General features: G+C 31.2%; 1 long non-coding RNA gene across 1 annotated transcript; it reads left to right on the top strand.

Annotated features, from left to right (window-relative positions):
• Positions 1–304: 304 nt before the first annotated feature.
• LOC123660685 lies at positions 305–11,570 on the top strand. Its single transcript, XR_006744231.1, has 3 exons — positions 305–397; positions 2,063–2,064; positions 11,511–11,570. It is a non-coding gene; the product is annotated as an uncharacterized LOC123660685 (long non-coding RNA).
• The last annotated feature ends 3,393 nt before the right edge of the window (positions 11,571–14,963 follow it).

Consider the following 14,963-nt stretch of genomic DNA (forward strand, 5'->3'; position numbering starts at 1 on the left):
TTTTAACTTGTTCGTCCTTGATAGCCAAGATTATCTACATATTGTCTTCTATTTATTCTAAGTTAGTTGGTACAAAAGGATTTTTAAAACTAATTCCATACCTTTTGTAATCATAGAAACGCTTGGATAGATATGCTTAATACCTACAATATTATACCTATTTAGGTACTTAGGTAGGTGATCAGTGGGTCGTATTTATGTATTCGTTAAAGGATTTCTGAATACGATATATAAATACAGTAATATAATTATATAATTACTAGCCGTGCCCGCGACTTCGTCCGCATGATATTTAACAAAAAGTTACTGTTCAGTTCGCAGAGTTATACAAGAAATAAATTTCAAAAACAAAAGTAGCTTAAATTGTTCCTTATTACAACAGCTATCTGCCAGAGAAGTCCCGCCAAAATCGAACCAGCCGTTTCAGAGATTAGGTGGAACAAACGCACAAATAGACAGACAAAAATTGTAAAGACTCTTAATTTGGTATATGTAGCATGTATACTTCCATATATTAATACATATAGTCAGTTTATTATAGTGCTAGTATACTTCATTAAATTCAGACAAATCGTAACAAAATTTTATATTTAATAACCAGAAAAACAACAACTATTAGAAAAGAAAGTTTTTTTTATCGCAACAAAATATTAGATTATATATTCAGATGTAATCCAATTAATAGGTCCAACTTATTTACAGCGTTTTTTTTAAATTGGTACTTTTAAATCGGAAACTGAGGTAGGGCACAGCAGGAATTTCCTGCTCAAAATATGGAGCAGCCCGACTGGGGTAGTAACCTCGACCTTACAGAAGATCACAGCAAAATAATACTGTTTTCAAGCAGTATTGTGTTCCTGTTGGTGAGTAAGGTGACCAGAGCTCCTGGGGGGATTGGGGATTGGGATATGGGATCGGAACTTGGGTTACTTTCATATGCACTATTTTGTGTTTTGTATTCGACTTTAACGCCGCGTTGGCGCAACGGTCACGGCCATGGATTGTACCTGTTGCGCTGGCGGTTGCGGGTTCAATCCCCGCACATGACAAACATTTGTATTGGCCATACAGGTGGTTGCCGTGGTCTGGGTATTTGTGCAGTCCTTGTGGGTCTCCCCACCGTGCCTAGGAGAGCACGTTAAGCCGTCGGTCCCGGTTGTTATCATGTACACCTGCTAGCGATTGTTACTCATAGTAGGGAATATATCCGCCAACCCGCATTGAAGCAGCGTGGTGGATTAAGCTCTGATCCTTCTCCTGCGTGGGGAAAGAGGCCTATGCCCAGTAGTAGGATATTACAGGCTGAAGCGAATTCGACTTTAAAACGTGATTAGATTAGGAGGTTTTCTGTATTGCTTATTCTGTAATTTTGATCCTTTTTTCTCTTTGGACATACAATATAATATTAACTGAGGTAGGGCACAGCAGGAATTTTCTGCTCAAAATATGGAGCAGCCCGACTAGGGTAGTACCTCGACCTTACAGAAGATCACAGCAAAATAATACTGTTTTCAAGCAGTATTGTGCTCCTGTTGGTGAGTAAGGTGACCAGAGCTCCTGGGGGGATTGGGGATTGGGTCGGCAACGCACTTGCGATGCTTCTGGTGTTGCAGGCGTCTACCTATAAGCTACGGTAATCGCTTACCATCAGGTGAGCCGTACGCTTGTTTGCCGATCTAGTTACATACAAAAAAACAATATGATTATATGCTTATATATGCTTTAATACTTAAAATTAATTTATTTATTAATTTATTTTTAATTGAAAGTTGATAAAGATTCATCCTATTAGTGTTTTCGGTAAATTCGGAGGCACGGAGGAAAGGTAACTTTCACCTGGCATAACTTTTGTCACGTCGCGATAAGAAGACTCGTATAGCGAAATGAAGACTTCTAAAAATCTAAATTATTTAAACTAGTAATATATTTGTATCTACGAGATTTGTTTTGGATTTATACCAGTTACACTATTGTTTTGTACACTATTGCCTTGTTTATTTGTTCAATTTGAACACGATGTTCTAATTTACTACAGTTTCATTATTCAAGTAAGATGACGAAGAAGTAAGTGACAGCTGTGTGATGAGTCACTATTTTTTAAATGCGAATAGACTAGTTTCGAACTGGACTTGATATGGTCTGTAACCAAAATGAATATGTATTATAAGTACGTAGATTATATAAGAACATAGATTATGTAGTTTTAATTTACACCCGAGAACAGGACTGTTTAGTGTTGAGCTAAGGTGTAATATGTACGCAATCTAGAAAATCAAGCGAGTAATACTAATAAAATTTATGGTAAGAATAAACTTAACATTGTAGTTAAATACTATGTTTTCCGATAAATTGCACATAGTTTTTATGTTACGTTGTTTTTAAGGCTATAGATTTTTATTGGTTTTCCTGTATATCTTTATGTAAACAACTTCTATTGTTAAAAACTAAAATAGTAATTTGGTAGTTTTACATAGAAGTTCAGTTTGTAAGATTTTGATGTTACATTTTTCTTTAATACAATTGTATAAAAATTTTAAACAAAAAAATATTTTACCCTTACAACAAGTTGTTTTATTTGTATAATCCCGGTTACACCATATTGCACGCCTCCATGAAGTTGTGCTTTATTCTCACAAAATGAAAAGTACGAGAAGCATTTACTCTTAAACCTCTATATTTTTGTACTAATATTTATAGCATTAATATGCTATAAAATACACTCTCTTATACAGAACAATCATAAGAGGAAATATCATTATTATATTATTCAAATTTTATGTTAAATGTCAACTTTTTGGATTTACGAATGATTGCAAAATATCGCGAGAACTGCTTGACCAAATAAGCTGTTTTTTTTTTCTTTCATAAAGACTGAAATATACTTCAATTTTTCACAATAAACATTTTTAAGAAAGTACCTTGGAGCTAGTAACTAAATTGTTAAGTAAACGAAAACTTATTAAGGTAAAATTGTATTTAAAATCAATAATTAATTATTATCTAATAAGTACCCACAACTTGGAGGTGTACACTTTTTGATTTTCCAAATTTAATTTTTAATCTTTGTTACATTTTGGTCTTAGTGAATATTTGAATATATGTCTTCAATCAAAAATCCCATCAGTTACAAGAGCAGTTGAAGAACTGTGTTGGTGGGTTTTTTATACAAAAAAATAATTTAAGACTCATCCAGCGCGGTTTCACTCGTAAACTCCAACAAACTAACTAACTTGTACATTTATTATATAAAAATGGACTTGGGTGTAGACATTTTCCTTTAAGCATTTGTTTTTGTATAATTTTTCACTGAATTTTGTACATGACTCCATACGATACCAGGATCAGTCACTTAATCGTAAATCTGACACGTGTTTTGAATTCGAAATAACAAGAAGTTTTAACATACGAATAATGCCGAGTGGGAAACCCGTACACAATCTAAACCACTGCTGACTACGTGATGAGAAAATTTATTTATATCGTAACTAACGATGATATATATGAAGACGAAAGATTACCAATTCCTTGCATACTGAGCTACCATTGCGGTGTCCCGCTTTGAGATTTGAAACTAACTATTAGAACCTACTTTTATCATTAACCCTTTATTGATTCATTAAAAATCAATACAAATTATGTAAAATGAGGATTCATAATAACTGTTTTTGATTTACATTACAAAGTAATACGCCGTAGGTAGTCGAAATAATCCTTAACTAATTACGCCATTATTAAGGATATCTCAAAAAGTACTCGCCAGATCTTGATTAAATTTAAATCGACTGTATTACAGGCTACAGGCACCAACTTTCAAATAAAAATAGAATTATCAAAATCAGCACACTTAATAAAAATTATAAGCTAACACACACAACAAAAAATACAGTCGAATTGATAACCTCCTCCTTTTTTCACATTCGGTTGAGAGTTTGCGAATTGATCTAGTAGATTCCGAGATAAGAATGTTCGAAACTAAAATACAAAAACTTGTTAGATTTTTTTGTTAGTAGAGAGAGATAAGCGAATGTAAAACATGTGTAACTGTTGGACAGTTATCAAGTTATAATTGTTAAAATGTAATTGATACCTAACAAAAAATACTCATTGTAAAAAAAATTAAAAATATAATACTACCTAACTAGCTTCAATTACATATAATACTAGCTGGTACCCGCGACTTCGTTTGCCCAGGATCAGTAAGTACTTCGAGTAGCTCATATAGTATACTCTTTATACCAAAATTCATCAAAATTGGTTCTGCAACATAATAATCAATTTGCTACTATTACCAAATGTGCATTAGAAATATATTATCAATTTTTATTGTATTTATGGTTCACTGTTTTAGCGATAATGGGTTACTCATAAAAGATCTATAATAAGATCTATATCTGTCGCGGACTTTTTTGTAGGAATAATTAAGATAAACATTTCTCTCATACATTATATACGTGTAAACTCTACAGTTTTTGCAGCGCACGCCAGAATACCTCACAGATGGCAGATTTTTTCCGACGTACTTGACGATCATCGTTATATTTTGGACAATTTACACGCTATCTTTAAAAATTATAGCCTATGTGCTATTCTAATATATAAGCTTTTTTATTGTAAACTTTTGTAAACTTTCATTAAAATCCATTCGTTAGTTTTTGCGTGAAAGAGGAACAAACATCCGTACATCCATACATCTATACATCCATACATACAAACTTTCGCGTTTATAATATTAGTAGGACTAATGTAAGAAAATAAGAATATTTTGTAAGATATTGTTCAATGTTCATAAACTAAGGGGCGATTACTTTACAAATTTACAAAGATTACTTCTAATGTTTGATTAGGTATATTTTTTTTCGATAGTGAAAAATGTTTAGTGGTAAAAGACAATATCGCAAACAACTCACAATCAAGTTCTGCAAGAAGTATTGATTTTCATAACCCTCAAGAACAATAATGAAGAAAAGGCATCTACCGTCTTAAAGGATATTTACCGACTGCATTACAACCTTTTTATTATAAGAAAGACCTTATCTGAAACATTTTGTGTTTTTTTTTTAATAATAATGAAAGCATCAGGCACAACAAATAAAAAAAAATGTAGTAAGCATCGAAATTGAATCCAAACATAATCGCGAAAAGCGTCTTGTTCGCTTTTCTATTTTGTATAGTCATGATGTCCGTGTCATTCACAGTTTACTTACACTGAATACATAAATATATGAGTAATATACAAGTGATCGTAAAATTCGGAAGAATCAAAGCTAAAGTACCTACTTTTGTATAATGAAACGTGCACACGTGTAGTGAATATATGTTGCAAAATACACACACATAGTAAGTTACTGCTGTATCAGCTTTCGTTTCTTTCGTACGAATACTTATATAATATTTTTTTTTTTTTTACATTAAATTATATTCATCCAAGACTAAGACTCGAATTTAAATGTCTCTCGTCTATTTATATCATCATCATCACCATTGGCCTTAGTCCATCTACTGCAGACGATTTAGACAGTGTCAGACAGACACTGTGTCGCCTAGGAAACACTTCAGGAAAACGCAGATTTCGCTATTTATGTAGGGTTCCATATTTAGTGGATCGTTTTATACGATTTTTTTTTCGTGTTGTTGGAGGGTTGTGGTCTTTTTTATCCCCACGAGGACAAGTCGTCGTCTTGGGGGAGAGGTTTTTTATTTATTATTATGAATTGAATACCTTTAAAGTATGCCCTATATAGCTTAAACGTAGTTGATTACTAATATATTATTCTTTTTATAATTCCGAAAATGTAGCTAGTCTGTGATAGAAAGTACAGTAAACCTGCTTTATACTGGTACGCTTTTTTCAATATATCTAATAATCTATTTATGAATATTAACTAAGATCAAATAGAATATTTAAATGAAACGTTATGATCATAAAACAACAAATATTATGATCGAATAAAAAAATGTCCATTGTACGCATTATTAACTTTGTACGCTTGAGTAATAGGTAGCAGGTCCTAGGTCATTCTATAACTACAAATCTTGACATAGTAAATGGGAAAATCAAGGTTGTGATATTTTTAGCGCCAGCTATTAAAATAAAAGATGATCGCTCGTAATATAACGTCATATATTACGTATGACACTACCGCTATCCTTCGTTAATTCTTTCTTAAGAGAGATTGACTTCAATTCTCTCGTAACTTTATATCAAAATATGATAAAATTTAATTGACTCAAAATGATAAACATACTCTTATCATTTTCATTCTTATTTCAGGATGAATAAATATTGAAACAATATAAATTACAAAAATCTGAAGTTAAGTGTAGCACAATTTTCCACTTGAAGTGTAAGATTCATAGTTTTTTTTTACTATTTCAGTTTGTCTGCGGAATCAGTAACTTAAATACAGATGCAATAGAATTATATAACTGGTTATGTAAAATTACTTGAGAAATTCTTATTCACGTATTTTAAAACTACCAGAGAACCCAAAAACTAAATATTTTTTTTCCATTAGCTACGGCACAAACTAAAAGGACACGAAAATTCGACAATTCGACAAGAATAGGTACGTAAATATAGACCAAACATCAGATATCTGTTATATTACAAGGTAACCTGTAGCTTGATACACTTTCTAAAATTGGAGTTATTCCTGTAATAACACAATTATCTAATCTCAAATTATTGTACAAAGTCAAGTAAAGGCTAGTTATCGATTAAATATTATTCAAGAACATTAACCACCAAATAAAACAAAATATGAAAGCAATTAAGGAATGTAACAACTTCATTATACACCATAATAGGTCATGTAATATAAATAAAAAGAAAAAAAATGGAAACAACACCTAAATGATTTGCTGCCTTATCGCTAATAGGAACATTTTTACAAGGGACAATATGTAATAATTATGATAAGGATGCAGTATATATATTGGAATAGAAGTAAAATGTATAATAATAATTTTTTTTACTACGTAAAAGTGTTTGATTATATGTATGCAAGAAGTAATAAATAAATAAAAAATAAATAATAATATAATATATTTAAATAGGATGTAGGTACTAGCTTGTCTGCATTGGTGACAGAAATGATTCAACGGAGAAATGCCCGCAATAATCCACACGAACAATCTATATTACCATTATTTGTAAATAATTAATTTTTAAGATTTACAAATATGTAACAAATCTTCATAATATTGTAAAATTTCTAATGAAATATATGTATCAAAAGTATTTTACAGTCAATATAAATATGCAAAACATGTTCTCTTTCGAAGATATAATAACTAAATAATGGTGTTTTTCGTTTAACTATAAAAAAACAAAGAAGACCTTTATTACAAATATAAAAGACCTCGTCCTAAAAATATTTAGAATGATAAGGAATTGTATAATATAATTTGTTATTACCGTTGTCTTAACAATAGCATCGTGCATGCTCTTATGTAATGCATACCTACCGAAGCTATGTACGTTTTACAACTAGTATCACTAGCAATGTTAATACAATAACACACCTATTTCGTTTATTTATTCATTTTCATTTTATACGCAATTTAGCGACCTCTGCCCGTCGATATTTTTTTTACACGATAAGTAGTCACCAACATAACTGTCAGTGTCAGTCACTCACTTCGGCCTATCGCAGTCCACTGCTGATTAAAGGGGTTAAAGAGAGGGGTTTTACAATCACGCAAAAAAGGCGCACCAAGACGTCGAGTTGCGGAAAAGAGCCCGTGAACAACAACAACAAAGGAGTTAAAGAGTTGCTAAATACATCACGTGATCAATGGACGACCCCTGTGTAAATTGCTAGTAATAATAATTTCATATACTAGTTTGGTAGATTTATTTCATTGTTTTAACAATGTTATTTCTAAGCTGTGACTCAGACGTGGCTACATTGATATCATAAAATCTAATAACTGGTCGACTCTGGTCTAGCCATTGGTAACTTGTTTAAAGGTTACTTACTGATGAAAGTTAATATTATCGAAATGCAAAAGTTGTGTCTGAGCTTTATTTTATTGTCCATTGAAATTTAAGTACCTACTCCCTTTTAATATCTTGGTTCGACTACTCGTAAAACTAAATGTTATTTCTCTAGTGTTTTACCTAATTCAGGATTAGATATACAGTTGTGACAGTGAGAATGTACATAATATATATAGCCTTGGTTCTATTCAAAGGAACTTATAAAGCAATAAAAGATTTTTATTACATTTCAAATACATTCATTATACTTTTTTTAGAAGTGTTCGAAACTTAGTAACTTACATAAAACTTCTTGATTGGCTGATTATAATAATATTAATGATTAAAAACTTCTAAAGTTAATCGGAAGTTCACCCACCACGCTGGTCTAGTAACGATTGGCAAATAATTTTCAACCCAGAGTAACAATCATTAGATAGTGTTTCTGATTAAAAAAAACTTGGACCAACTTTACATGCTCTCTGAGACACGGTATAGACACCCGTAATAACCAGACCAAAAAGCAAATTAATATTGGAGTTAAATGAATGTAAAGGAATAAGATTCCTTTGAGTTTTTATATAAAGTATATTATACCTCTTTTATAGCAGTAATGATATGTTCTGTTTATTAAAGGTTTTGTCAACTGAATTGTATATAGGACTATCAATTATAGAAGAAATATTTTATTTTAATTTAATTTAAAGGAATCGGTAAAATAACTTTGAATGTCGTTTCTTTGTTTTCGCAGGTAGGTTTCATTTTACTTTATTATTTGTATCAAAATATATAAATAAAAATTGTAAATAAATAAAATCTTTGATTTTGCAGAGCATGGTTTGATTTTCCGATTCCATATCTGACTATTGAACTAGCGTCTTATATAAACTTTCTCATTATTACATCAAAATGATCAACCATCATCTCTTAAAACTTCTTAAAATTAACGAAAAGTTTCTAGAGCAATCTATGTAATGAGAACACTTAAATTACACATGTAATATGATATCTTTATAAAAATAAAAACTAAATATTGAGATACGCTCAGTGTCGAACTCGCGCCATAGATTCTGAGATCTTTATACAAGATATATTTCCCTAGGAACTCATTTTTTTTCCATTTTCACCTTTATTATAAAAGAAATAGAGTCCGCAAAAACACGTTTGCGAGGTCTTATCTAAATAACGGCCACTAAAGATGTTTATAAAGGATTGTAAACTTTATGTCATAGTAATAAGACTTATTATTGATTTTTGCTAAAAATATTATCTTAACAGCACTGGACATCGGATCGCAAGTAGTTATTTTTAGGGTTGTCAATTAATAGTTTATAAGATTAGCTTTTGAAGGTTTACTTGAATAGAGAATGATGCTTATAATTGTTTAAGATATGTGAGAGAATTTTTAAATTTTAAATAGAAAAATCAGTTCCTATTTCTGGGACGAAGTTTCCTATGGAGCGTTTCGGAGGCTGGTAGCCGGAAAAAAACGCCCGAAACGTTAAATAAGAGCGTAAGATTATTATTTATAGTCATGTATGATGGCTATACAGTGTCTAATGTATAGTCTAGTGATGACTATTATTATTATTTCAGTTTGCTTTTATTATTGTATCATTCGATAATTATTATATATTTTTATAAATCATTACTACATAGTATAAAACAAAGTCGCTTCCCGCTGTCTATACCTAAATCTGTCTTTAACACTCGCTTCAGCCTGTAATAACCCACTGCTGTGCGTAGGCTTCTTTCCCAACACAGGAGATGGATCAGAGCTTAATCCACAACGCTACTCTAATGCGGGTTGGCGGATATATTCATTACTATAGTAATGTTTGCTATCATATGTATATAATAACAACCGGGACCGGCGGCCTTAACGTGCTCTCCAAGGCACGATGGGAAGACCCACAAGGACTGCACCCAAACCACGGCAACCACCTGTATGGTAAATACAAATGTTTGTCATGTGCGGGGATCGAACCCGCAACCGCCCGCGCAACAGCCACAAACCAGTGATGTACCTAAACGTTGCACCAATGCGGCGTCTTTAACACTACGCAACGGATTTTTAAAAGATAGAATGATTAAAGAGGAAGGTTTATACTACACAGGCGTATAATACACGTATAATATGGTAGAGAATAATTTTAGAGTTTTCTAACGTATCTTTTGTTGTAGATAGTATTTAGTATCAGCATTGCACCCTTGCCAAACCGGGACGGGTCGTTAGTTGTAAATAAAGGTGTTAAGATAATTTTGTAGTGGTTTTTTTTTTCGATAAAAAATCATAATAAAAAATGCATACCCGAATAATTATTTTCTTTTACCTCGAATAGAACTTGAAATTAATATTTTATTATAAGGAACTTCGTTCCTATCTGGTGTCACACAAGACCACACGGTTTTTTTTAAATTATAATATAGCGTTACATTTCCCAAGCGCTTAGAATTAAATCCAGGTATTCAGTAAACATGGGACATTAGCTATTTTTAATGGCGCAGCGCTCTATTATAACAACATTTTGTTTTTTTACTGAAACTTCTACGTAAATATATCCCGAGAAAAGATTAAATAGCAAAGTAAAACCAAAAATAATTAGGAGAAAAAAATTACAGTAATCGTCAACCCTGTCCAGGCACCCGATACATTATACCACCTAATTAAAACGGTGCAGGAGACCCTTTTATCGGCTCCGGAGATAGTTACTGCAAAATGAGACGCGAACGTTTGGCTCTTTTCGGCAAACTTCGTCAATACGTGATAAATCTCGATATGAAATAAAACTTTATAGATATGGCATCAAGTAGATAAGAATAGAATTTTTTTAGTCTCAAAAAATTTTTTACAGTATTTTCACTGCAGATATATAATATACATTTTTTGCGTAAAAAAAAAAAATTAAGTACATTATTTTTCAAATTTTAATTTAATTGTTTAAAATTTTTTTAATTTAATTGCTTAATAAAGACATATTGGTAAAGCGAAATATTTTATACTATTTAGTCTTTTTAGACGACATTTGTATTATACAGGAATTTTAAATTCATTTAGAACTCGTTTCTAAGCAGTTTCAAAGCAGTTGTGAATTATTTTTGTATTAATTTAGCTGTTAACGAACTAGTTTCATTATTTTCAAACTGGCTGATTTACTAACTGACTGACTTTATTTGCCAAAAATTTTGCGATTTTTCATTGATTATTGATTGAACTCAAAAGTCGTTGTTAGAGAAACAGTCGACCATCTTTCGGTTAATTCTATAGTGTTTCTTCGCAGTATCTAAGAATGGTTTATATTTCTAGGTCAAAATAATTAATACTCTATAAGTGCTCCTAAACTAACTACTAACTAACTAACTAAATGATTAAATGATTCTTATATGAAAACTAGCTGTGCCCGCGACTTTGTCCGCGTGGAATTAAAAAAAAATATTATTCAGCTCGCAGAATTACAAAATAAATAAATTCCTACAGTAAAAGTAGCCTAAGTTACTCCTTATTGCATAAGCTATCTGCCAGTAAAAGTCCCGTCAAAATCGGTCCAGCCGTTTCAGAGATTGGCCGGAACAAACAGACATACAGACAGACAGGAAAAAATGTTATTTTGATATATGTACCGTCTAAAAATCCATATGCATTTAGTAAAAAGCAGTTATTTTAATATTACAAACCGACACTCCAATTTTATTTATTTGTAGAGATAAAGAAACGTCACTTCTATACACTCGCTCTTCTGTAATCTCTTGAAAGGTAATGGTTGGCAAGTTTTAAACGAAACGTTACAACAGATGCGTTCGTGTCGAAATTGTTTTATTAATTGATTGTTATATAATAGTGCTATAACTATTCGGACTTTTAATATAAAACGATCTGTCTGATTTCGTCTATAACAAAGTAATCATAACAGTCTCACACTTAAAAAACCAGTTTATATTACTGTTTTGTTGAAATAAAAAGTAAAAGATCGAAGTCTTTTTTTTCTCATAGGAAAAGCTTCCGCCACAGATTTCTGTGGTCTGTGGAGTCTGCTTTATAGCAGTCTGACTTCTAGGCTTTTCGGGTCAGTGCAAAAATAATAATGTTGTTTTGGTATTGTATATTCTTACTTCGTGAATAGGTAGGTACATTCATTTATTTTTAATTTTTTTTTTCAATCCTTGACCTGACAGAATAGAACAAAAAAAAAGTATTTACCGATTCACCGCAGTCATTTGAAAGTTTTTTACGCACATATATTTCTTGATTTTGTTTTTTTTTATATATAGACAATATAGATAACAAACAGTTGTAATTCATTTTGAGATGAATCGGTATGACAAGCTTCATATGTAGTTAATTTTTTTTGTTACGAAATGGTTAATCTTTCCAAGAACTGGTGGAACCCCATGCTACTGGTTATACTATGGGTACTGTTTTTATGGTATTGTTTTTTTATGTTACAAGAGTAAAAGAAAATACACAGTCCACATAAAGGTAAGCAGCTTACACGTGTGCAAAGACAGTAGCACCATGAACAATCTGCCAACCCAACCGTAGATAATTGTTAACGTTAAGCTTAATTAACAGAAACTCAGGATGCCTTAGACATCACAGGAAGACAACACTATTTGTATTGTACTGTTGTATTTTGACAATCATTATGAACGTGTTTTTTTTTCATTCGTGTTTTCATTTCTTGCTCAAACACTCGTCTCGCAATCTAGGTATATAGAGATACCTTCAATGTCAGTCATAATAGTTATGTTTCGCTCAGTCCCTTTATTGTTTTACCACTTGCAGCTATTACTACCTACTATGACTTGCTAGTGCCTCAACATATTACAAAAATTATCAAATGTAGTTGATTTTTTATTTTTATATTTAAATTGCTATGCACATGACACCCTTAGGTGTTTATGTATTAAACTGTCAATGCTGTGTTTAGTAAGATTTTCGGGTTCCGTATGTAAATATACGTTTATATAGGCTTAACTCTAAAATTAATCTCTACGTAGCCTTCATTAAACTTCTCTTAATAAGACTAGTAGGTGTGCATGCAGACAAAGTATACTAGATTAACTAACAAACATTATATAAATACATAAGCCATATAAACATACAAACATAAATAATTAATTATTATAATAATAATATAATAATTTAAAGAATCACGTTGAACATGTAAAGTCGCGAGCACAGCTAGTATTGATTATATTCAGTTATTAATAAACGTGGAATCTCCATTTAATTTTTCACAACATTGCTACACTTTCTCCGGTATATATGTAAGCTTTATTGAAATATGAAATCATGAATGTTATCAAACATCTTAATTTCGAAACATTCATTCGAATATATAGTTGGAAGTTAATAGCAGTATCATACAACGTTATCTTCAGCCATTTATAATTAACAATAATATAAGATTTTATGATTTTCCTACGGACTGTACCAATGCCTATGTAGTGCACTTCTTAGAGACTTGCGAGTTGAAGATTCTTTTATTCTTTTTACAAAGATTGTGTATTATTTTATTATTTTGTGGTAATTTACAGATTTGAATAAAATGTTCGATACAATATTTAATTTGAAATTAGGTGTTATGGAAGATTTTAAATATGTATATTACTTTTACTTACTTGGTAGTGTATAGCCTATAAAAATAATATATCCTTAATCTATCAAATATATTACCTATATCTATATTTTACAAATGGTTGTTTAAATGTATTTATATTTTTTATTACAATATTTTGTTGTAAGTCAAATTTTATATTAATAATCTGCAGATACATTTATAAACATTTATTTAAAAGTGTAAATTCTGTATGTCAGTTAAAGAAATTAATGTACAACAAAAATACATATGTCCTACCGACATCATATTTGAGACAGTCTTCGTTTAACATTTTTATAGAAAGAGATTGCTTGATTATAACGCAAAAGTCTTATCAGGTAAATTTTTATTTATATAGAATATAAAAGTGATTAGTTACTAAAACAACGTTCTTTAAACTAAAGTTAATTATCACACATAAAAATTGCCGTATGATTAATATGTTAGGTAGGTGACGTACTCGTGCTCGGCTAAATCTAAATCTAAAATAAAAAAATCATTTTGTTGATAAAAACATTTTTGCAAAAAAGTAAAGAGGACAACGGTCTGACATCAAGCTAGAAGCGAAGAATCTAAGAAATAATTATAGAACTTAAAACAGATGAATGCGAGCGGTTCGTCTATCTACATATCAATATTATTTATTTATATAAAATCGTTGAGTCATTTACTCATCACGAAATCTCAAAAACCACTGGTCGCAAAAATTTAGTTATTAGAAGTCCTTTAAGAATGGATTTCGCGACTAGGGCCGCATTAAAGCATAATATTCTAAGGGCTATCACTTGTTATATATAAAAATAAATACTCAAACACCAATTCAGTACGACCGCACTACGCTTCTGCGGTGTGAGCTCAGTATAAGCCAGTGATGGCCGCCTCAGGTTCGAGAACCAGTTCCGTTCCCTTTATAGTGCGGACCGCCTGCACTGCAGCTTGCGTAGAGTCACCACGCTGTTGAGAAATTAAAAATGTATATTTAACATTTTCTAATCTACTTAATTCCTAAGAAAAACTCACCTATAATATTTATGCGTTTTACTTACGAATTAACTTTCTAGTAATACCGACTTTTATCTTTGACTAGCCCGTTTGCGCTGTCTGCATTAAATCTCCAAGTCAGGGATACATGAATTTGTTTTTATATGTATAACTCATAACCTACCTTCGGTTATGGAAAAAAAAAGTGTGTGTCAGTTCAGACGCACGGCTGGAGTTGAATTCTTCAAATTGTCTTAATAGGCACAAAAAAGCTTATTATTCTAAGAAAAAGATTAATACCATATTAAATGGCAAATAAACGAATCAAATAACGCCATCTATCATCCGTAAAACGTTGTCGTCGATCGGAACCCTATTGAGTTACGAAGCCTATTTCATTC

Source organism: Melitaea cinxia, chromosome 15 (genome assembly GCF_905220565.1).
Source record: "Melitaea cinxia chromosome 15, ilMelCinx1.1, whole genome shotgun sequence".
Taxonomy (NCBI): domain Eukaryota; kingdom Metazoa; phylum Arthropoda; class Insecta; order Lepidoptera; family Nymphalidae; genus Melitaea; species Melitaea cinxia.